At 42.6% G+C, this 25,824-nt stretch overlaps 1 protein-coding gene across 2 annotated transcripts in view; it reads right to left on the bottom strand.

Moving 5' to 3' along the window:
• TNFAIP8 (TNF alpha induced protein 8) overlaps positions 1-25,824 on the bottom strand; it is a 122,846-nt gene that overhangs the window by 11,882 nt on the left and 85,140 nt on the right. The gene's annotated exons all lie outside the window — the stretch shown is intronic.

The following is a 25,824-nucleotide window of genomic DNA, read 5'->3' as shown; positions in this document are numbered from 1 at the left end:
TAAAAGTGACGGTAGCAAAGAGAGGGAATGATAATTTTGCTCAAAGGGGTGATGGAGGGAAACTAGGTTTGCAGAAGGTTTCACAAGTGGAGACTGACCCAGGAGGTTGCCTTAAAAGAAAAAGAAGACTCTGCTTTACAGAAATAAATATGACTGCATTCCAGAGCTGACCTACAGAATTCCTACAGGCGAGTTAGGGATTAAAAATTCTGCCCAGCAGCGTACCTATCTATATGTTAGAAACCCAAGGATGCACGTGGGTCCTATGGCTTTTAGAGAAACTTTAAACACAAACTATGTATAGCTTGTTGTCGAGGCCCAGGAAAACTTACTACAAAGGTACTCAGTTTGCGAGAAAGCACTGGCAGGGAGAGGACAGATACAGCAGGTACTCGGGCAGCATTCTCCGTGGCAAGGCCCACGTGCATCAGAAGGGCCTGGAGCTTTCTTCGAAATGCAGATTGTCAGAGCCACTGAATCAGAATCCTCAGGACTGCAGTCTAAGAAGCTGGAAGAAGCACCCTGATGGATGGTTCTGAGGGAGAGTAAAGTTGGAGGACCCCTACTCTGAGGTGTACTCCTACAACGCTGTACTTTACAATTTTCCAATAGACACACTTTGGCCATGAAGACATGCTCTAAGTAGCCTATGAACAGATGTAACTCCCCACTCAATTTTTTTTTCACCCAAAACTAGACGTGAGCTTGTGCACAGAATGCAGAGAAAATGTTCTCAGAATACAGCTTATTATATTAAAGCCTCAAAGAGAATAGAAAAGTTAGTCTCTTTAAATGATACTTTAACCAAAATTTGAACAGGGCCTAATAATTCTATCACTAAGCTTCATATGGATTTGAAATTAAATAAAAATATCCTACATGTGTTTATACCAAACTGACTTTAGTGAACTATTCTTTTTCTTTTTAAATTAAATGAACCCTTCCTTATTTATTACATTGGATTAGGATACCATATATTTTTCTTGAAGACTTTTCAATTAAGCTGGGTTTATTTACATATTTTCTTGAGGACATGAAGCCTTTCCATTGTTGATATAATTCAAGCTTCCACCAGATTGTGGAGGAAAATCCTCTAAACAAGCTCCACGATTTTCTACACTTTTCCACTCCCTAAGTTCTCGCATCCTGCCAGAGGCCCTGGCTCCGGATGAATATTTATATTCACGCCGGGCTTCGAAAACCAGTAACAGACTTTAAAAGCCAACACACTGGAGTGCAGTTTAATTATCGAACCAGCCCCTAAAACTGGCATCGATGGTCAACACACCCTGTCTGGTCTCCTGGCCCTATAACAAAGACAAGCAGACGGTCAAATTAGAGCTGACATTTGCATGGCACTCCACAGTATGCAAAATATTTGCACTATAACACTTCCATGTGTTTATGAAAGGGTTTGTTCTGCTTTCATCCTCTTATTATTATTTAACCCTGAAGAAGCAGATGAGAGAACTGACACTTAGCAGTCAAGGGACTTGTCCAAGGGCACTGAATGAGGGGCAGAGCCGAGGTACATGGCAGCCAACTATGGTGCATGGCTGCTCTGTAAGAAAAGTGAATTTTCTATCAAATGCTGTGATGTTCCTGAGCCAGCTGCATAATCCCACGTTTTAGAGCTTATCTGCTCCCCAAGATAAAGCAACTCCTTGAACCAAAAAATAAGGAGGATGGGTCCTACACATCAGAGAAGAGAAAAAAAAATAAAGAAAATAAAAATTATGTGTCCACCCTGCTCCACCCCTGAAAAAGTCCTGCGCGTCCTTTAAGGCTCAGTTTAAACACCACCACTTCCAAGAAGGTTTTCCAAATCCAGCGGGGACGTAATCTCCCAAATCCAAAGAAAAGAATAAAGTGTTCCCTCTTCTAATGTATTTTCTGCCTCGTGGGAGAATTAAATTCCTATCTTATCTTACTTGATTATAATCCTTGACAACTAAGGTACCACTCTATTCATCTCTCTATTCTTCAAAGTGCATAACACCTGCTCTCCAGCTACCATGGAGTGAAACAAACCCCACTGCTCTAATCTGCTTCCATGGAACCTATCACTATCTTCTCCGGCAATTCATGAAGATGTGTCAGGAAATCAATTCAATTTCATATATCTAGAGCTTAACAAATAAATTTACTTATCCTCCATGGACAATATGCATTTTCTTTTCTTTTTTTTGTCTACTGCTTTTCTCCCCTGTCCTTTGCCAGAACATACAGAATGACCAGCCACTTTTGTTTGGCGAAGTGACCATATTTAGCTAACTCAATCCTTACAGCAAATGTTCTGGAATTTTTCATGAAAATATCCCAAAGCCATCTGTTTGAGTATTTTAGGAGCAGTGACTTCTTGGCCTCAGCTTGGGCATCTGTCAAATATGCATCCTGGCATAGCCTCCCCACATTCTTGACAAAACCTTTCTGCAATAACTGTATGAAAAGGTTAAGCTGGTCCAGCATTTTATAGCCATGTCAAGCCCTAAGAGGCCAGATCCCATTAAAGGTAAGCAAATGGTAAGATGCGATCTGCTGGGCCTTAAAGTGAACTATCTCATTCCAAGTATCAAGATACACTGAAGCTCTAAAACTCCAGGAGATAACCTTGAAAAAAGAAAACCCAGTGTGCTTACAGGTGGCTACCTCCAGTGTGGCACTCAGGTTCTCTGTAAAGTGATTTCTACCCCTCTTTCTAACCTTTTCTCCCTGCTCTTAATGCTCAGGTATCCTCCATTGTTTTATTTAGATCAGGATGCCTTGTAGAGGTTGTAACCTGGACACCCCGTTGTTTGGCCTGTACAGTGTTGTATTCATCTTAGAGTTAGTGGTCCACGTTTTAAAAAATTTAACCTCAAAAATCTGTGGTTTTGATTTTTTTTTTTTTTTTTTAATAATCATAAGACCTGACCAAAACGGGCCCACATTCCCACACGGCAACCGTGGTCTTGAGGTAAGTAGTGGCTGCCGCCTTTAGAAGGAGAACACCCTGCCTGGTTTACCACAGGTCCTCCCTGGCCATCACCACCCAGTTACATTCAGCTCCCGGGCTTGGCAACCATTTGTGTGGATGACTTCTCCTTAAAGAAATAAATGGGACTACATTTCAGAGCCAACCTACGGAACTCCTATGGGCTCTTTGGAATTAGAATTCTGCCCCGCAGTGTACCTGTATGTCAGAAACAGAAGGGCATGTGCAAGTCCCATGGATTTTAGAAATAATTTAAACCTAAATTATGTATGGTCAGTGAGTGTCTACGGAAGGTCTGCTGGGTAAAAAGGTAGGAAGGTTAAGAGTAATAATAATTTGTTTTCATAACACTTGTTATTTAGTTACAGTCATCAAAATCTCCCCCTAATTTCTACAGAATGTGTTCGCTGAGTCTCAGAGAGGTGGTGAATTTGCCAAATTTCTAAATATCCTGGGAGAAGTGGAACTTGGATTTTCCATACCAGTTTGGAGCGCTACACAGTAAACAGACTTTTTAGCAGAAAAGCCTTCTCCCAGTCAGTCACTCATTCATTCACTTAACACATTTTTTACTCAGCACCAAAATGCCTGCTCTCGAGAAGCACAGATTCTAGTAGAGGCAAACCTAAGACACAAAACCTAAGACACATTAAACAAATGTGTATAAACAGGTCAAATAGTGGCAGGGGGCTAGAAAAAAGTAAAGGGAGTGTGTGTGTTTTTGCTGGGGGGCGGGGTAGTGAGGAGACTGGGGGTGAGGGGGAGACTATGCTATTTTATCCTTGCTATTTTAGTCAGGGAAGGCCTTTCTGGAAAGGTGACATTCAAGCAGAAACTTGAAGGAAGCAAGGGGGAGCCATCTTGGGTGAAATCCTATCCATTCCTCAATGATCCTTCCCAAATATATCTTCCTTGAAGGCTTTATTGACTAACCCTGTCAGAAACGTTCTAGCCTCTCTCTCACTCTTTTTGCAAACTGCTTTACATCATAATTATTTGCTTCCATTTTCCCTGAAAGTAAAATCTTTGTGATTGGTTATAATTTATTATTTATTCCTTGCCACAATAAATGCTCAATTAATCTTTAAAATGTATCTGCTGGGTCAAAAGAATTCCCAGGTTGTTCTGGGGGAACAGGAAGCCAGGGGAGGAGTGAGAAAAGAGTACTGGTTTTTTATAAGACATAAGAAACTATAAATGAATTATTTTAATTAGGTATCATATCTCAAATACTTTAATTAAGTAGCATATCTCAAATACTTAATTAGGTAGTATACCTCAAATATCATATCTCAAATTTACCTAAGAAACGAATATTGCAATATAATCCTTTGGAAAAAATTTATTCTAAATGAGTACATTCGTAACTTAAGATAGGTATCCAAAAAAAAAAAAGTCATCTTTTGATAACACTTGAAACTGGTAAAAATTACTGAATAACCCACACTCTGCAGAGATAAGATAATTCTGTTTTTCAGAGAGATGTTGCTTTTTTAAGATTAAAAAAGGCATTTTTTAAGGACATATTCATAAGAAACTGGAAATTTAAAAAGGCATAAACTCTACCTTTCTTTGCTAGTTTGTTAAATAAAAAGTTGAAAATTAAGTTAGGGTTATAATATAAAAATCTTAAGTTTTCTATTTTGTCCTTATTGAAATTGGCTAACTTCAAATTATATTTAGAATTAAAAATAATAAAGCCAAACAGTTTTGTTAAAATAATCATAATTCTTTCATGTTGAGTCATACTTGGTATATTAAACTCATTTTTCCATTAAAGAAAATAACTAAAAAAGGTCATTATAGTCAATCTCTTTTAAGAACTAAAAATCGTTTCCCTAAGTACATTAACTTGCTGTCTTAGAGATGGATTACTTCCCTAATGGTAGATATTTGGGTAAAATAAACTTTGGCAAATAACGTAACCAATCAATTTTACCACCAGTTGCCAAATAACAACAAAATAAATCACTTCTCTGAAACACTTTGGCAGCGCCCACCTTTCTGTAGTTTTGTCTTTCCACCCACTCACTCAGTGCTCCAGAATTAAGGCCACCATCCCACCTCTCCCCATTTCTGTCACCAGTCCTACTTTTAGAGATGGAAGAAGCCATGGAGACCACAGGCGGAAAACAGAGGCCCAGAGGTTAATGCAGGGTTACAATATGACCCCCATTAACTCCTGGTCGCTGGCTTCCTTGGGGAAAGGTGGTTTGGGATTATCAAAAGTAGCAAAGAGTAATTCCTCCATTTAAAACAGAGCTTACAAACTTTGGGCTGGCAACACATTTTGGTTGCCAAAAAAAAATCACCATTGTAACCATCTCAAAAGGATAAAACTCAGTGATTTTTATTATATTCACAATGGGCAACAATCATCACTATCTAATTCCAGAACACTTCATCAACCCCAAAATGGGCCCTCATAATGTTTTAATTTTGTTTTTCTAATTAGTAAAAACCATGTAAAAGTTGGGAGCATTGACCTAAAAATTCACATTTCCCATTTCTCAAGAAAAATCTGACCTTCTGGTAACATTTGGGGGCAGGGGGTACAAGGGAGTAAGAAACAGGTCCTGTCCAGTTAACCACCTGGCCACACGCCCACAGAGGCCAGGAAATGAGCCAAGATCTGTGAGTTAGCCACCCCTGCTTTAAAGGCTCAGGGACTCAAATCCTTCTGAATCACTTTTCAGACCTGGGTGTGACTCTGGCAGTGATTCCAAAGCGCTCGCAGCCCTCTGTTCCCCTAGCTGGCAATCAAGCTGAGCAAGAAGACTTCCTAGTTCTGACTTGTCAACACATCTCTAGGCTTCCACCACCTTCTCCTCCAAATGCCTTGCATTTTCCACCCCAGCATATTTGCTGAAATCTCTCTCTTCACTGAAAAAGCCATCCTGTGTGTACCTGAGCAGCACTCTAAACCCTCATCCTTTGAGCACCACTGTCACAACTTGCCTTTGCTTCTTTTTTTTTTTTTTTTTTGCGTTACGCGGGCCTCTCACTGTTGTGGCCTCTCCCGTTGCGGAGCACAGGCTCCAGACCCGCAGGCTCAGCGGCCATGGCTCACGGGCCTAGACGCTCCGCAGCATGTGGGATCTTCCCAGACCGGGACACGAACCCGTGTTCCCTGCATCGGCAGGCGGACTCTCAACCACTGCGCCACCAGGGAAGCCCAGTTTATTGTATTTTTTAGATTCCACATATAACTGATAACATACAGTATTTGTCTTTCTCTGCCTGACTTATTTCACTTAGCATAAAGTCCATCTGTGTTGCTGCAAATACTTGCCTTTGTTTTCTACTTACTATCTGTATTTTATTTCCCTCTGGTTACTTGTTACTGAAAAAAAATTTATTTATCAAAGGAACCATATACACAATGTGAATGGAAACTGCTACTCCTCCCCTAAATATACCAAAATCATAAAAATCATTAAAAATTTGTTAAATCAAAAAAAATTTGTTAAATCATAAAAATTATTTCAATGAGAAAAAAAAAACCATTACTGTTCATTTCTAGCCAGATATCGCTGTCTGGCAAAGGCCATGAGCCCCATGTCTAACTGCGTGGCACAAAAGGGGTGAGTCAGTGTGAATAAGGTGGCAAAGGTCACACAGCCCCAAAAAGGCATTCTCTGGGAATGATGTAAAGGATTCCAAGGGAGCTGAAAGGGACTAATCGTCTTGTAAAGTTACTGAAGATGATCTTACTCTGTGCCTGGGGCCTCCTAAAATCATTTACCGTACCGCCACCAATGGTACAGCCACCACATTTTGGGAAATCCTGTCCAAAGCTTCCTGCCAATGCATTCATCTCAACAGTTGTGCCTCAGAGGTCTCGGCCACGGATAGCCCTTCCTGAACCTCTCTAACCCGGATGTGGCATCCCCCTTGTATGTACTTCCTCGTGTACATGTCTGACATCTTCTCCGGACTGAAAGGCCCTCAAGGACAGAGACAGGTCTTCCATACTACATAATCTTCTCTGGTGAAAGCTACTGGCATTAACTTACACCTGGTCAGATTCGTGGCATATGCCTGTCTTGACATCCCCAGCGAGGAGAGTTTTGAAGTGACTTTAAAAAATTGCAAACCAGTTTCTAAATGAACTAAAACATGTCCTAGTAGATAAAGTGCCCAATATGGTGAAAGACACAGGGATAAATAACTGCATACCTTTGCTTTCTTAAATTTAAGGATTTCATAAAGCACTGAATACAATTACTATTGGTGTGCTAAGTAAGAGCTACCCTATTTAGGTCAGGTTTTGTTTTAAAGGTAAGGAAGTGTGCCTAGCAGGCTGGGAAGGGGGTAGGTGTCTAGGCTTTGTTTCTGGGGTGGACAGAGGGGTTGAGCACCTTCTGTGATGACTCCGGGTGTCACACATGCCCAGAAAGAATCGGTTCACACTACCTGGCTCAACTTGATAAAGAGACACAGGACAAAGATTTCCACAGGCAAATAAAAGCAGTGTCTACTAACCTAACATTAAATATATATATATATATATATAGAGAGAGAGAGAGAGAGAGAGAGAGAGAGAGAGAGAGAGAGAGAGAGAGACAATTTGTGATGCTCAATTTGTACTTTTATGGTATCCAGATTAATCTTCTAAAAGATTGGAGGCCTTATAAGATCAGTACACATGGTGCACATGATGCTCATTTATAAGGCTAGAAAGAAAATTTTCTGAGTCAAATGATTAGCAAGTTTTATGATCATATCTTTGTTCTTGGGAAATATTCCTGATCATATCTAGTGGTTATTTTATATTGATAAATAATAGAACCTCCAATTAAAGCATTGTTTCTATGGAGAAAGACAATCTACTTTTTTTGAAATTTTCTTTTTCATATGATTTCTAATACCCTCAGTCCTGCAAAAATAGAAGATATCTTAGAAGAATAATGTTGAATTTATCTCTAAGGTGAGACAATGTAAATTGTAAAGATTACATGCTTAGGAAAAAGATGAATCAAGTCTTTAGAATGTATGATTTGAGTCAGTTTCTAAATCTGAAAATTAAATCTATCCTAACCGAAAAGTTTCCCCCTTGAACTAATCTCCCGTTAATTTTCAATTCATGTCATTCAGTCTACTCCTGCTTTGAAAAGGATGGTGAGGGGAGTTAACAAATTTACCAGAAACAATGGCTTTTCCTCTTACATTTTCAGCATCCTTTTTTTTTTTTTTTTTTTTTTTGGCTGTGTTGGGTCTTCGTTGCTGTGCGCGGGCTTCCTCTAGTTGCGGTGAGTGGGGACTACTCTTTGTTGCAGTGTGTGGGCTCTAGGCACATGGGCTTCAGTTGTGGCACGCGGGCTCAGTAGTTGTGGCTTGCGGGCTCTAGAGCACAGGCTCAGTAGTTGTGGTGCACGAGCTTAGTTGCTCCGCGGCATGTGGGATCTTCCCAGACCAGGGTTCAAACCCGTGTCCTCTGCATTGGCAGGTGGATTCTTAACCACTGCGCCACCAGGGGAGCCCCTTTCAGCATCCATTTTTAATGCCATTTGTTGATCTTAGAATGAAGGAAACAGATGCTACTGTTGGACATGAAATGTCATCTCATACAGTATTTTTAAGCTGTCAGCTGTACAGTTAGTCTTTATTTAGGCAATGGACAAGTGCTTCTCTGTACCTTTATTTCCCTGAAACATACAAATACACAAATGCCAGAACTCCACCCACTTTCCGATGCAGGGCACGATCTATAGGAAATATCCAAAATGAATTCTGCCATATTTTCCCTGTTGACAAATCAAAATGAAATCTTTTTCCACTACATACTACAGAATAAAATAAAACCATATGCCATACTACCCCCACTGAAACTTAGAAACCATGTTTAAATGAATGTTTAGAGACTCTAGCTAACCTCAAAAGAAATTGAATTCTTGAATAGCAAGTGTCTAGCATCTATGAGTATTTTTCTTCCATTAAATTGGTATTTTCACAAAATAGAGCAACCTTAGATACAGGCCAAAAAAAAAAAAAAAAAGAGAATGTTTTAGAATTCTTGGATTAAGATTCTAGGTTCCAAATGTAGGCCTCAATAATCTCCCAGGTCTCCCAAGTTTTAATGGCTCCTAATAAAGTATCAAGGGGTCAGAGGGTGGGTCATCTTTTCTTGAGCTGACTTACAGCTCACTTCATTCTGATGGAGGAAAAAGAATCTGAAATATTTTAATACAGTATTTTTTTTCATCATGAGGGATAGCTGAAAAATGACCGGAACACTAGTTGGAGGCTAGTGTTGGGTCAGTAGAGGTCTTAGTAACAGTTATTCCCTTGTCTTTGGGCTCAAGGCAAAGCGGTGGCCACTTTGGGAGCCCTCCTGGTCTTAGAGGCAAGATTTTCTTTTCAGGCACAATTCATATTATTTTGATCAGCAGTGTGCCTTTATCATCCATTATTTTATAGAACTTCTGAGCATGTATGTGCATGGTTAAAGAGGGCTGAGGCCTTCCATTTGCTGTCAAATTCTGATGAAGTCCATTTCTTATCTTCTAGATATAAATAAGTGAAAGCTGAGATGTTAGTTGTTAGAAGGCTTTACCCAGCCCCAAAGCGTTTTACATCTGGATCTGCCCACTGTTTCTCTGTCCCTCAATCAACTAACATCTTTTTCTTCTCTAATATTTCTCCTAAAATTGCTTTTTATTTTAAACTAGATTTAACTAGTGATAAGCTACAATGGCTGGAACGCAAGAAGAACTCCACAGATGTACAATTCCAATGAGCTGAAACAGAGAGATGCTTCTGTGGCAACAACAGCTACAAAAAACTAGTGAGAAAAAAAAAGAGGCATTTCAAACACAAGAGTTGCCTAAAACACTCCCTTTTCTATTGCCCCACAAGATGTGCTAGAAGCGTACTGATAATGAAGCCCACCTGACCCAAATTTGAAAGACAACTCTCCAGTTCCCATCAACTTTTCAACAGAGTAATAAGTTAGCCTGTTACAGACTCCAGCAGCCTAGACAGTTCTGCTCTGGTTAAAGCCCACCCCTGGGTCTGTGCTGAGCCTAGGCATGACCACTGTGATTCAAAACACTAGGTAAGAGACTGATTATCACCCCGAAGCCTTCAAAGGAACCAGCACAAAGAAAGTCCTAACAGGCCTTCTCTTAGATGCCCCTCATATGCACGGTATATTCGGAATGTCCATCTTGGTTTCAGCTGACAGCTGGCACCATGGATGGTATAACCACCTACCGAGCACAGTCCCCTCCTGTACCTAAAACCCAGACAGCAAGGCCAGATGATGACTCATCATCAATGTTTGGATAATCCATCAATCTCATGAAAATAGCAGAGGTTTAAATTCTGCAAAATATTTTACCCTCTGGACCATATGCTTACCCTCACACTTCATTGGTTACCAAGTATTTTCCGTTTCCCTACACTGTGCCCAACATCATAAAAACTAGAAGAGTCTTGCCACAACAAGGCGACAAAGATAGAGAAGTAGTCTTCACCACAGAGGTAGAGAAGATTAACATTTCAGATCAGGGAATCATTTTATTCAGTGAAAGTTTGGCTTGTATACACAGTTCCCCTTTTCCGCCTGAAAACATCTGACTAGAACAGGTATAGGTTATTTGGAGCACAGCAGTCCTATATTCTTAAAAGACTTGATTTTTATCAATTTCTAATCCAAGGCATAGCAGGGACTATTCTACTCTGTCCTGCCTGGAGCTCGAAAACAGAGAAGACGGTAAAGAGGAGCACAGGAGAAGAAACATCATTTCAGAGTCGTAGCCACATTCTGCTCAAGTATGGTAACTAGAACCCCGCTCTTTATAAATTTATGATTTATTTCTAAATTTGGCAAATAAAGCTGAGTTGTCCCAAAGAACCATTACTGACCTCACCCTAACCCAAACTAAAAATATTTTGCATGCATTTTGTATTTTAAATCATCATTCTCTGGCAAGTTTCTTATTTGAAAAACAAACAGAAGCTCAAACACCTGCACAGAGTTAAGAGAAACACTTTTTTGTTGTTGTTGTTAGAGACTCTCATCTAATAAATGTTGTCTCTAATTCAGCATTTCCAAAGAACATGGTATTAAGACTTCTTAAATCCCTAAGACCAAAAATAAAAAAGAAAAAAAAATGCTGTTTAGAATAAGAAAGAAAGGAGAGAAAAAACTGTATTAAGAGAGGGAAAGTTATGTTATTTAGGGAGACAGCAAGACAAAATAAAATATGAAGTTATCTTTGAAGTCCTGAAACAATAACTGTGTGCAGAGAGGTGCTAAAAAACCTTTTGGTATCTGTCAAAATAGTATAGATTCTTCCTAAGTTGCTATCTGACAAAAGAAATCGAAGAATCACTAGAATGATTGGAAGTAACTTTGGGGGAAAAAAATGCTGCTTCAAGTATACCTTAGATTCAAGAAGACAAGTCTTGAGTATACAGTTGTCTGGGCACGTCCTTGACGCTTTCAGTTTAAGCTGCTACATATGCAGGTGAAGATTATTTCCCCATTACCTACCTCAGGAGGGGTGATGATTTAAAAGGAGCTAAAAATAAAGGAGGCAACAAGGAAAGAATACTGACTTGAGCTGATTCTCACGTCTATTCAAATATCCTCTTATTTCATTAAAAAAAACCAAAACCCACCAACACCATAAAGTTCCAATCTGTATAACAGAAAATGTCAGGTGAAGTGACGGCCTGGTAAAAGTGAGAAAGCCAAGTGGCTGCTGAGAGCTTCACACTTATAGCCATGTTGAACTGAGTGACAAAGATCTATTCTGTCCAGAAATCCCCCACTTTATTTTTAAGCCTGGAAACTGGTTAGTCATATCTATACTGAACACTTCCTGTCCAGGGGCATGATGATGGCGACAAACTGCCAAGTTTAGTAGCTGCTTACATTCTGTCAATTGAGTCATTCATGGAATAGAAAACAGCATCAAACATTAAAAAACATCTGGCTAACTGAAGCTTTAAAAGATATACAAGGAAAACAGGTTTGACTATTTCACAGAATAAGGATAGATGGTGCCAGGAAAACAAAACAGAAAGAAAAGAACATACAATGTTACTCTAAGAGACTATTTTCTGGTAGTTTCTGTGATATTCCAGTATTACTACCAAATATAACAGTTCTCTCACTCCCCCGCTGGGTTAAATAGTCCAATTGACATTCCGCATCTTCATTTACAAAAATGCCCCAAGATGCAGAAGATCTCAAGGAACTAAGCAACAACAACAGAATCAATTTATTCCTTTTTGTGTTTAATTTTAATCTAATTATATTTTAAAGGAAGGGTCACCTGAGAATTTTAAAGAAACAAGAATACGAAGGACTGAAATAGATCAGGAAGGTCTTTATGCACTGGTCAAACACCATAATGTTACATTAAAAACCCATCTTTGAGAAAGAGACGAATACAATTAAGGATTGTAAGAATGACCCTTTCCCTAGCAGCCCTGAGGGCTACGTCAGGCTTCAGTTATAATTTACCTGATTAACCCTTATACATGCTGAGACAAGCCAGCTGAAGTTCCACTGCTGAGAAGCACAAGGAACACCTCCCCTCCCCCCCGCCCCCGCCCCAAGCGCTGGCAGAGGAGCAGCCCCAAAGCATGCTGGGATGGACGGCGACAACAAGAACGTCAAGTAACAGCTCCTGCACTTCCAGGATTATCCCCTTGATCATCAAGTCTGAGCAAATGATCGTGTGAGCCAAATAATGGACACCAGCTCTGCCCATAAAAACCCTCCGCCTGAGATTCTTCAGTGAGCTTGCTCACTTAGCAAGTGAGACTTGCTAATGAGTGAAGCCACAGAAATTAGGCGCAGCGTCATTGGGGGAGGGTGACGATGGTTCTCTCCTCCTCCAACAGCCATGCACTAAAAGTCCCACTGGCCTTCCATCCAAAGGATGGTACGGTACAGCTGACTGCTTTGAGAGGACTCCGCCGGGCTGGTATTACTGCTTTTCTAATTCATCATCTGCCATTGGCAAGCTTTTTGAGGAAATCATTTTTATAACCCAGTAGAAAGTCACTAGGAATCCAAGCCAACACAACACAGACCTTGCTTCAGACCAGCCCGATTTAGCCGTTGGAAAAGCAGCAGCATTCCTCAGTGTCACGTCCTTGTTTATGGGCCCCTGCATTAATCCTGCCTGAGAAGAACTGGAGTGCTTGTGTGTCCTCCAAACGCCACTATATTCACGGGCTCCAAGCTGTATCTTAACTTTGGAGACCAGCACTCCTTCATACCTCCTGTTAACTGCACAAGCAAACAAAATAAACTGCCAAAACTTCTCACCTCAGTCACGGTGGTCTCTTGCCTCTCTAGTGTTGCATAAATTATCTTTTTTTTTTTTTCCATTTCCAAGTTATTTCCTTACACCTCCCTTCCCCTCTCTCTCCTAGGAGGCTCCGCATCAAGTCTGGGTCCCACCCTGTGCCTGCCACTGCCTGCCACTCCCCGTCCCTCTCACTCACTATTTCTTCCTCATTGTTCCCTTGAAATGTCAAAACCTGCCAAACGGCCACTCCCTCGACTTCCTTCACTATTCTTGTTTCCCAGTAGTTCTTCTCCTTCCCTTTTGTTGGCGCTACTGGCCCCTGAATTCCACCTCCTTGGAAACTCTGGAGAGACTCCTTCTTTAATTATCTCCTTTGTCTGAAGAACCTGAGTCCAGCGTTTAGACTTGTGATATTGCAGAGGGGTGCATTTTCATTCTAGCTGTTTCATAACTGACTTAATTCTAATTTTAACCCTCAAAGGTGAAAATGGTTTTGTAAGTGCTTTACAATAAGGAGAACAGTCAGTGCACTAATACTTTACTGTTATCAGATAACTTTACAGAAGAAAAACATTCCTTGGAGCAAGCCCATCCTTGCTTGCTTTTTACAGAAAGGGAAATGAGTACTTCTTAACCAGGTAAATGTTGTAGGTAGGCCACGGTGGGTTCTGTCTTTGTGATTATAAGTCTCCTTATTTATCCAGCACCTCCTGGGTGAAGCTGTCTAATCACTGATATAGCATTAACTCAGTGGTGCTCACCTCAGGAGAGATTAAAAATTCCTCAGAAAGGCTCAACTTACTAGTGTGGCTCAAATCCTATTTAACATGTAAAAGACTAAAACCCTCAGAGCTTCAGAGTATATGTCAAATCTAGGGTACCCCTGGCAGAACCACCAGTGGTTTTCCAAAACATGCATTCCTGTCATATGGGGGAAAAAAAAAAAATGGGGCAGAGAGGAAGTAAAGGTGAAAGGGAAGAGAGAAAAATTCCCTAATTCTCTGACTGGCCAAAACTTTTTTCCAGCATGAAGAGCTGGATTAAATTTCCTACCTATATTCACTTCTTACCCTTAAGCACCAGTGCTGATTTTGTGCAATGCCACAGGGAGAGGTCAGAGGTGATGGCGGTGGAGATCAGGAAGGAAGCTACTGGCAACTAGGACTTGGAAGGTCCTAGGGTGATCAAAGTCTCCCTTCCTCAGGAGCCTGGGTGCTTGCTCACAGCTGGGGTAGTCATCCCCTGGGCCCCGCATGCCTTCCCTCATTTCCTAGGGTGTCCACTAAATATTGATGGAACACTCATGACGTATTCTTAGCAGATGAGTTCTTCAAACACAGGCTCAAAGCTTTTGCTGAGGCCCAAGGAGAAGACAGCAAAGCAATTTTCTACAGCACCTCTCCTTAGACATGGCTGACCACTGCCTCCATGGGGCTCTTGTCCTCCTGGCTTCTAAAGCCCTGTTCTCTCCTTGGTTTCCTCCTACCTCTTGAGTGTCTCCATTTCTGTTTCCTTTACTGGATGCATCTAGCTCCTTCCCTTGTAAAAGTGGGTATTCTCAGAGACTAACTCCACAGACCAGCCCCCACCTCTGTCTTCAATCTTACCCTCAGAGATCACGTAAGGGAAATCAATTCTCCTCTTCTGAGTGGAGAGTCACATACTTTTCTGCCCAGGGTCCTTTACCAGGGCTCAGCTGATCCTCCAGACCAACCCAGGGTTCTTGTCAGCTTAGTATTCCTACAACACTACTTTGCACCTACCCTATTCCAGCTCAAAACCCCCGGTTCTTTACAATAATTGTGTTTGCCTCCTAAATGGTATCTCAGGCATGCTTTAGTCTAATGTCAATGCCTTCATTTTTCTAACGAGGAAACTGAAGTTCTGAGAGACTACTCAGCGACTGAAGGTTGCACAGACAACCAAGGGCAAAGTCAGGAGTACAACTGGTCTCCTGATTCCCAGTGCCTTGTCTGCTACCCATAATGTCCCTCTGGGCAGCTTGGCTTCTAGGCTGGCGCCATGTACCACTGCAATACAGCCCACGAACGCTGCCCATGAACCCTCCACTCCATGCTGCCGTAAACCTCCTTCCTTCACTCTCCTCTGCTCTTCCCTAAAGGGCCTTGCTGAAGTCCCAGCTAACCCCTCTGTGAAGGCACTGCTGCCCACGACAATGTCTGGTGAACACTCTCTCCTCTAGATTCTCAAAGGGTCTGCTGCCTCATCTTCTGACCTGTACCCAACCTAAGCTCCCCATCATGTATTTTGTCCAATGAATGCACACGTCCCGTGTGTGATGGCCTGAACCAGGAGTTCTGTCAGGGCAGGGCCCTCTATACACACAATCTGCTTCTCCAGGCCCCGCAGAGGAAGTACTAACTCAGTCAACATTTGCTGCTATGAGTAGCCCACGGAAGGCAGCAGTGATTGAGGGAGAGAGGCTGTACCTGGGAAACAGGACTGTCCATGGTGAGCAGAACAGCCTGTACTTCTGGGGACACCTCTGGTCCCCAGCTCCTCTGCCTAGCGGAGGGGGCCACATGAAAACACATACCTGGGCCAGGTGAGCCGGCATCAAAGATACATGGCAGGTCACACTGGAAGGAAAGTTCATAAATTCCTTATTTTCCTCCTGACAGTCAACCCTGACTTGGGGACATGAGGTCTTAAGGCTTCAGGCCTCAAGCTGTCATGGTCACTTAGGCATTCTGCTTAGTGGCCTCTTTGCTTCAGCATTTCCTTGGAAGAAACTTTACTCCCAGTTATCTATAAAATTAAATGTTGTTTGTCACGATGAAGCTGGAGACTGAATTCCAATGTAAGTCCACAGACGATGCTATGTATACAAACACAAACCCCCATACATCTTTTTTTTTTTTTTTTTTTTTTTTTGCTGTATGCGAACCTCTCACTGTTGTGGCCTCTCCCGTTGTGGAGTACAGGCTCCAGACGCGCAGGCTCAGCGGCCATGGCTCACGGGCCCAGCCGCTCCGTGGCATGTGGGATCTTCCCGGACCGGGGCACGAACCCGTGTCCCCTGCATCGGCAGGCGGACTCTCAACCACTGCGCCACCAGGGAAGCCCCCCCATACATCTTTAAAACCGTAAATACCGTAGGTACCAACCTAACAACACAGGATTTACAGTCTTACAGATTCCCGGAGCAGCATTCCCTCAGCCATTTACTGCCCACTCTGCGGTCAGTCACTCAGGACACACTACAGGGCTACACCTAACTCTCCTTCAAGGTCTAGAACAAGATTTAAGACACATGATAAATGTAATTGACATTGCTATATCTTATATACGAAAAATTTTAAGAGAGTGAATCCTAAGAGCTCTCATCGCGAGGAAAAAAAAAATTTTTCCTGTTTCTTTAAATTTGTATCTATATGAGATGACAGATATTCACTAAACTTATTGTGATAATCATTTCATGATGTTACGTCAAATCATTATGCTGTACACCTTAAACTTACACAGTGCTGCATGTCAATTGTATCTTAACAAAACTGGAAGAAAAAAGATCTAAGCAATTGCTCTTTCAGGTATCTCGATCAGCGGTGGGGGGAGCAGTGGGCTGCTTCTCAAAAAAGAACATGCTCTGACTCCCAGCATGCACCGGGCCCACAGTGCTCCGGGGAAAACCAGGCTGTGGACCGCCCATCTGCTCCTGCAACTGCATGTCCAGTGTCTAATGCCCACTCCCTTCCCACCCACATACATGCACACCTTTTCCCCAAGGAAGAGCACCCCTGCCCAAGCAACTACTGAGCTAATTTTCCTAAGTGATGTTCTCAAAGGAATGAAAACAAGTGAGCTCACTGTTAAATTGCTTCTCACTCAGTCTATCACCTTCAAAACCAGGGATCTAAAAGGATCTATTGCAGAGCTAAATTTTATTTCACAATGCCTCCTCATCTTTTACTTTCCTGAGGTACACATAAGAGAAGGTGAAATAAATTCCCCCAAAAGGTAATGAATGACACCCACACAAACAGATTAGATTGCCCTGCTTCCAGGAGATCTCATGCAAAAATCCAGGATGCTGAAACCTAGGCTTGTAAAATTTCTTGTTTGCCAAACAGGCACAAGGTGGGTAGAAAGGGCCTAAACATCACCTCTCTGGGCCTCAGCTCCTCATTTCTAAATGAAAAGGTTAGATGAATTGACCTGCAAAGTTGCTTTTAACTCTAAAACATGGTGATTGGGGAATCCCCTGGCAGTCCAGTGGTTAGGGCTCCACCCTCTCACTGCTGACGGCCTAGATTCAATCCCTGGTCAGGGAACTAAAATCCCACAAGCTGTGCAGTGCAGCCGGAAAAAAAAAAAAAAAAAAAAATTCATGGTGATTCTACTTGTATTTGTAGGGGGAATCATTTTCATTATAAAAGGCTTCTCACTGTAGATCTTCCTTAAATATTTCAGATATATATACTGATTTGATTTTTTAAAAAATTCAGCTTATACTATCTTTTTAGGCACAATCTACTGAATGAAGTATACGACCATGTTCATCTCAATGTTTCTCAAGTTGTTAGCATCTTTCTCATACAGATGGAAATGCTGACCAACAGTTTGTGGCAAATCTAGCCACTGCATTATGCTGAAATGAAACCAGTGGGCCCCGAGACTTTCTCTCACCGTACTGCATTCTCTTTTACCCACCCATTTTTTGGTTACTTCCTGCATTATCAGCAACCAGGAGCAGGGAATTTGGTTTTTGTTTTTGTTATTGTTCTCTTTTGGCTGCACCGAGCAGCATGCGGGATCTTAGTTCCCGGACCAGGGATCAAACCCACGCCCCCTGAAGTGGAAGCATGGAGTCTTTTTTTTTTTTTCTTTTTTTTTAACATCTTTATTGGGGTATAATTGCTTTACAATGGTGTGTTAGTTTCTGCTTTATAACAAAGTGAATCAGTTATACATATACCTATGTTCCCATATCTCTTCCCTCTTGCGTCTCCCACCCTCCCACCCTCCCTATCCCACCCTAGCATGGAGTCGTAACCACTGGACCTCCAGGGAAGTCCCAGGAGCAGGGAATTTTATCATCCATGTTATCCTGGTTGTTCCAAGGCATCCTCATGTGAGGACAAGAAAGGTGTGAAGCAAATTCAGTCTGATGAAAATTTCAGAAGTGAGGAAGAAAAAGGCCCCGGTATAATTCGGCTTACAGAGCTGGGGGTGTCAGGCAATACCAGGTTATCAGTGATGTCCACTGCAGAGGAGACAGTATGGCACAGATCTCTAAATGGATTTTCCATTTTTAGTCCTTGTCAGCACATTGCGCTCCAAGGCTAATGACTATATAAAAGGAATCACATCAAAGTCCAGTGCACCAAGTGCTGTGCATTTTGTCACAGCCAAACTACTGCTTCACCTCTGAACTCATCATTCCCTGTGCAGAGCAAGGGCTAGGGAAGGGAGGGGCAAGGGGAGAACACCGGTACGGTAATGCTTAGCAATGAACATGATTATCTAAAACAGGGAGGACACCACCTGGTGTGGGCAGCTTTAAACGATACCACTGAGCTTTCTGATTATAGAAGAGGATATTAATAAACCACCACCATGGAACTGAACTTTTCTGTGATCAATACTTTGACAGGTATTGGTCCCCTTCTTTGCAGTGGAAGTCTCTACTTTTTGTCTCCTTGAAGATTTAAAATTCCTGGGAGGTGGGGTAATGCTGACCATGATATCCCGGCAAGGTTCTGCAAGGCACATGGGCTGGGGGTGGGGCTAAGCTCAGGCATACCTTGTCCTGGCACTTGACTGATCTCAGTCACTTGACTGGTGCTCTGATTGATCCATTCCTGAAAACCCACCAGGAACTGGGACCCCAGCTCTGGCAGTCTCTAGCGAGATGGACCCAAAGCAACCTGGAGCTCAGAGAAACCACTGCAGAAGCACTGAGGAATAGGTTAGGCACCTGTTAAATGATACTAAAGCTGAGGAGGGCTACAATTGAGAGTGCAAATGCCTGTGCACATGCCCAACAAATTAACATATTATCAGGAGGCATGACGAATTAAGTGAGTAGAACACAACTGTGCTAAGAATCACTCACATGTGTATATAGTCCTTGCAGATTTTAAAGAAACTTGAAATTCAGTGGATGCTACAAAGTCACCCTGTTGTAATAACTTAACACACACGTAATTGAACCTTGCTTCACATCAGTGACCTGGGGAATCCAAGCTCTCCGTTCTCAAGCTGGCCTCTGGCTCAGAAAGTGAGGTCCCTCTCTTGTCCCACAGGTACTCTGGTCCCTCTTGCTGCAGTAGGCTCCAGGTACCTCCCACCCAGTCCTGCTGGGTTCCTAGATCTCCTGCATCAGGGGTAGAAGGATGTGCTCAAGCCTGGGTTCTTCTCTTTCTCCTCTAAGACATCTGGTGTCTCCACTCCTGTCTTCTCAAAAATGGGGTACAAGTGGACACAGGACCACAGAGAGCATCCTCCTGAGTGCCAAGATTACTTGAGGACGGGGGAGAGCAGCTTTTGGACATTCCTGGAAGTACCACATCACGGTTGAAAGCCCAGCGTCTATGGATAGTCGACTTCCATTCAAATCTTGATTCTACCTTTTCTAGTTTTGTGGTTTCAGGCATGGTTTTTAACCTCTTTGAACCTTAGTTTTCTTAATTGCTATGTGGAACTCAAACAAAGGTTATTAAACAAGTGTTAAATGAGATAATATACATAAACAGATGCTTAGCACTGTGCCTGGCACATGGAAGCACTCAGTACATTTTAGTTTCAAAATGGTTTCTTCAGTCTTCAAGGCAATTTGAGATGTTCATAAGCCACCTTAGGTCCCAACCCCAGTGATCAAAGACACATGCTTGTTTTGCCTCTGCCGTTAAAAGTACTTCAGTGGAGGGCTTCCCTGGTGGCGCAGTGGTTGAGAGTCTGCCTGCTGATGCAGGGGACACGGGTTCGTGCCCTGGTCCGGGAGGATCCCACATGCCACGGAGCGGCTGGGCCCGTGAGCCATGGCCGCTGAGCCTGTGCGTCCGGAGCCTGTGCTCCGCAATGGGAGAGGTCACAACAGTGAGAGGCCCGCGTACAGCAAAAAAAAAGTACTTTAGTGGAGACTCTAAGAAATACTAAATAGATTTGTCCTCTAGTTTTGGAAGGCACTATTCCTGTAAAAGTGAGGCTAGACAACTTCTCAGCATTGCAACTTCTCAGCAACTTCTCAGCATATGATAAGTTTCATCATATTCTGTAATCTCATTTTAAATTGATTAATTTGACAATGCTTTATTAGGCCCTACTATATAAGAGAGGCCCTAGGGCAAGCAAAAACAAAACAAAACATGCACACATGTTGCTTTCCAAAAAAACTTATAACAAAGTGGAGGCAAAGGAAAAGAAAATTAACAGCCATAATACATGAAAACATGGTACTACTGAGGGAAATACAGGGTATTATGGGAATGCCATGAAAGATCACCTACTCCAAACTGGGTCCACTAGGTAAGTGAGACATTACCCACTTGAGGAGGGGCAAGAGAATGATCCCCAAAAAAGAAACGACATTTGTTGAGGGAACAAGGAAGTAAATAAACAGGGCAACACCAGGGTTGGATGAACCAGTCCAGTGGTGTTGTAGATGTCTGTTGCTGTTTTGGTGATCCATGTCAGAAGTCCCTTTCTATTTCTGAAGAAACGCTCATTTTGCAAGTGATTGGAGGAGTCACACCCCTACCTCTCACTCCCAAAGCTGGAACCAGAAGTCCCCTCTCCCACAGGCAGCAAGGGGCAAGGACACAATCTAGCACTGACAAATCAGCTGGCTTATTTCTGAGATTTTTAAATGTCGAGGATGACCAAATATTCAATCACATCTGGAGTCCCATCAGTGATAGAACTGAAAAATATACAGGAGGCCAAGGCCACAGTGAGGTCCTAATCAGGAGATGCTTAGCTGCATTTCCTGATGCATTTTTCAGAGGCTAATTCTTTTTGTGGATCTGTGAGCTATCCGATATACTTTCAATACCTTCTTCAGCTCATAACAGCAGGAATCAACTTCCATCCCTTTCAACCAAGAACCCTGATGACAGAAGTAGTTATTGTAATCAGGAGGGTACAAACGCTGAGGGCTTGAACCAAGGCAGGGGCCAGGAAGATGAAGAGAAGGAGATGCGTTCAACAGGTAATGAGGAGGATGAAGTGCCAGGTGGAAGCTGAAGATAAAGGAGAGCGTAGGGTCAAGGACAACTTGCAGATTTGTAGTTTGGAAGCCAAAAAGAGTGCAGTGATATTCAGTGATGACACAAAAGGAGGATCAGATCTGTGAAGAGTAGGAAATGATGGGCTCAGTGTAGACCTGTTGAATGGGATACCTATTTGACATTCACTAAAGCATGGTGTTTACCTGGACTCACAGACATAGAAAACAAACTTATGGTTACCAAAGGGGAAAGTGGGTGGGAGGGTTAAATTAGAAGCTTGGGATGAACTACTATATATAAAATAGATAACCAACAAGGTCCTATTGTATAGCACAGGGAGCTATATTCAATACCTTATAATAAACTATAATGGGAAAGAATGTGAAATATATATGCATACTGAATCACTTTGCTGTACACCAGAGACTAACACAACATTGTAAACCAACTATACTTCAATTAAAAAAAAAAAGCATGGTGTTTACCAGGCAGCTGGCTGTACAGATGGCTCTTAGAAAAGCCCAGGCTGGAGGTCTAGGAGATTAGAAAGAAACAGCTAGAAAAAGGAAGGGAAATCAGGAGAGTGTAGAGGCATAGGAACTAAGGAAGGAGTTTAGGACTGCAGGGACACTGGTCTTCTAGTGTCAAATGCTGCAAAAAAAGGTCAAGATCAGGATGAAAATATGAATGCTGGGTCACTGGTCACCCAGCACCTCGGAAATCACTGGTGACTTGGGCAACTTCAGTGGAGTAGTGGAGAAAAAGACAGATTTCAGTGGATGACGGATGACAAAGAGTGAGAAAGTAGGAACCATGCAAAAGGTTAAAAAAGAAAAAGAAAAAGAAAAGCAGGTTCATTTTAAAGGAGAAATAAGTGCCTAAAATTAACAAAGTACTGAGGATTACCTTTAAAAAATGAAGATCATTCATTCATTTTATAAATACTGAATGATCATCTCTCACTGTATAGGTCTTGGAGACATAGTGGGGGGAATAAAACAGACAGGGTCTTGCCCTCAAGAGCTTGTGGTCTAGAGAAAGATGCTAAACAACGTGGTGAGTACCAGTGAGGAAAAGATTAGGTGTCCTGAGAGTCGGCAGTAAGGGGATCTTAATTTTTTTTTCCGATATGGGGGCCTCTCACTGTTGTGGCCTCTCCCCTTGCGGAGCACAGGCTCCGGACACGCAGGCTCAGCGGCCATGGCTCACGGGCCCAGTCGCTCCGCGGCACGTGGGATCTTCCCGGACCGGGGCACGAACCCGTGTCCCCTGCATCGGCAGGCGGACTCTCAACCACTGCGCCACCAGGGAAGTCCGGGGATCTTAATTTAAGATGCAGGTTCAGAAAGAGCCTCTCCAAAGACCTGACCAGGAAAAGAGGGTCAGGTGGGGAGAAGGATTTCGGGAAGAAAGACCATCAAGTGCCAACACCCCAAAGTAGGGAGCTTGAGCCCATCTATACACAGAAGGGAAGGAGCCAGGAAAGACATGGGGCCAACTGATGCAGTTAGGTGCCCATGGTGGAAGGAGTGGCCTCCGCAGCAGGAACCACGCCTGTTCCACAGACACCGGGAGGGTGGGTGTGGGTGAAGGTGAGTCTGTCAGTTTGGAAGCAGGAAGTTGGGAGGGGGTTGTCTAATGGCTACTGTTTTCTTTGTGAAATAGCAGGCCTGGTGAGGCATGAGAGAGGTGGTGGCAGGAAGTGCTATTATGGGCAACAGAGGAGGGGACCTGGGCTCACTCACAGCTCAACCCTCCCAAAGCAACCCCTCCTTAATAATGGCTTCCTTGCTTTCTGGTACCAAAGCTTCAATAACCAGGACAGAGGAGGCCCGGATTCCTTGATGCCTGACACTAGAAAAAGCTTCTGAGATCTTAACTGCCATTCATTTCCCCTACTTTATAATTAAGTAATTTACTCAACAGGAATCAATTAAATACCAAAAATATGGCCATCAGCCCATCTCCTCAGGAAGCCTCCATCCACTGGAAACTGTTGATATCCTTCTTTCAATGGCCTTCCCCAATTTAATAAAGTAGGCTTCTTCCTTCCTTTCTCTTGCTTTCCTATTCATATTATGTCTGGATATCTTAAACTCATTCAGCTTTCAATAAAGTGAGGTCTGGTTTTTTTTTCTCTGTTTAATACTCAAGCACAATCACCTATTCATTTCTAAGGCAAAATTAAATCAATTCTTTAGGAGGTGGCTATTGACCGAGGATGGAGGTTCAGCACTCCTGGCACAGAGTCAAGTACGTCCTAAGCTATGATGGCTTAACAATATCCCCAGTCATTTGCTTCTACATTCACTCACATACACAAATATGTTGGCCTCCAAGGATTTCTGAATCCGACTTGATATTTTTTTCAGATTCAACCCCAAACGAAGTATACTAGTCTCAAACTGTGGTTCAGAATAATGACTTAAAAGTATCTCTCATTACAGCAAATCAGGCATGAAACATCCAATGGCAGTTTTCTTGTAATGCAGACATTGTGAAGAGTTTGTGGTGATCTCATACTAAACGGGACACATTAAGTCCACAAGGAGAAAAAAAAAAAGCTAAGGAGTGGGGACAGGATTAGTAAGGATAGAGAATAAAGATAACTGGAGCTATTTAAACAGCATTGTTCCTTTCTGAGTGGTGGTAGCTAAATGGAGGGTTCTAGATCACAGCCAACAACCAGTCTTGCCAGAACTGCCAGGGACACACACACACACACACACACACACACACACACAACACACATATATACACAGACACTCATCCTTTATTTCCAGGCAGAAGCTACCATGATTCCATTTGTTAATGAAGTATTTATTCAATCTCCCTCAAGAGTTATTCCACATCCTACCCTAACTGCCATCAATTTAAAACTCTAGCACCTCATATTATTTTAAAAGAAACATTCTGAGCTTTCTGTAAAAAGCAGAGGCAGGATAATTTGCTACAGATCTGTAGAATGTAAATGATGGCAAGTGGAGGGATAAGGTAAGGTGGGGTGCACATTACAAGACCTCTTTACACTCCAGTTTTCAGGCTTGCAATGGGTGAGCTAGGAAGGAGAGAAGAATGTGGGTGCTGTTAGAAGAATGTATCATATGCTTTGGGATACTGTTTTCCACTTTCTCCCCACTCCCTTTTTTTCAAAAGAAAAAAAACACACCTGGGAGAAAAATACCAATGTAAGTGCTACTCGTCATTCATAGAAAAGCTCACCACTGGATTCGCTCAGCCCGTTTCCTATTTGCCTCCGACTACTTGTGACTTATGTAAATTGCTGTCTAAAAGACAGAACGGAAAAGCCTCCATCAGGACAGACTCCGCGGCAGCAAGGAAACATTAACCCCCCAAACTCCACATCAAGCTGAAAAACAATGCTCCTGGCTGTCATTTTTCATTCACACCAGCCCCATATTTCTATTAAACAAGCCTGTTTTTATTGACTGCTTCCTTCACACAGCATAATCAAGTAGACGTCAGCCCACACAGACTACATCTTGAAACTCAGGGCTTTACTCTGGGGATGGGACTCAGTAAAAGAAGAGGACAAGTTTCAAAGGCTCTCCCTGACTGGTATCTACCAAATGGGGAAACGATGGGGCTCCTTTCTGTTCCTCAGGCTCCCAGAGCTGCTGTGATTGACTTGAAATTTACCAGTTTCCCAAGAGGCCACTTGAAAAGAAAAGAAATTTCACAATCTTGAACAGTCCCCCAACTATCCCTACTCCTACCTCAACTTACAAGAGGACTTTTGTATACATAAAGTTTCAGGAAACAAAGCATACAAACACTCACACACAAATAAACTCCCCGAACTAACAGCAGCGTATAATTGTGTTTTGGTTGGAGCTTTTCCAGCCCTGTCACCCGCTCTCTGTTAGGAGTAAATGAAACCCTCTGCTTTGGCAAAGTTGGAAACGGACAAACTCTCCTCAGTTTCAAGCTGCACAAGGCCTCCCTCATCTCTCAGCCCCCTTAAAGCCTCCAACAAAATAAATTCACTGCTTAACAGCCAACAAGAAAATTAAAACAAAAAACCAACCTATTCCCCAAATAAAGATCTTTCACTTCTCCTCCCCCCCCCCCCCACGCAGCTTCCCCTTTTAGCCGGAAACACACCACGTTTCCAATTTCTAAACCCCTTTTTCAAGAGACCCTTGACTCTTAAGGCTCTTCCAGGGGATCCGGCTTTCGGCTGTCCTGATGCAGGCAGGCAGCGCTCTTCCAAGTACATTTTGCGTTCTTGGAGTCAATACTGGGGCCGTTTCGTTTCCAGAGAAATCTAGAAAGCAGCTTTTAGTGGGCTGGCTGAGCTAGGTCCGACTCTTCCTCCCCTCCCCTTTGAACGGCCGCGGGGTGAGAAGGGTCCAGGATTCGGCAC

Source organism: Stenella coeruleoalba, assembly GCF_951394435.1.
Source record: "Stenella coeruleoalba genome assembly, chromosome: 3".
NCBI classification, from domain to species: domain Eukaryota; kingdom Metazoa; phylum Chordata; class Mammalia; order Artiodactyla; family Delphinidae; genus Stenella; species Stenella coeruleoalba.
The sequence above is the reverse complement of the archived record's forward strand: the minus strand, read 5'-3'. Positions and strand labels throughout refer to the sequence as shown.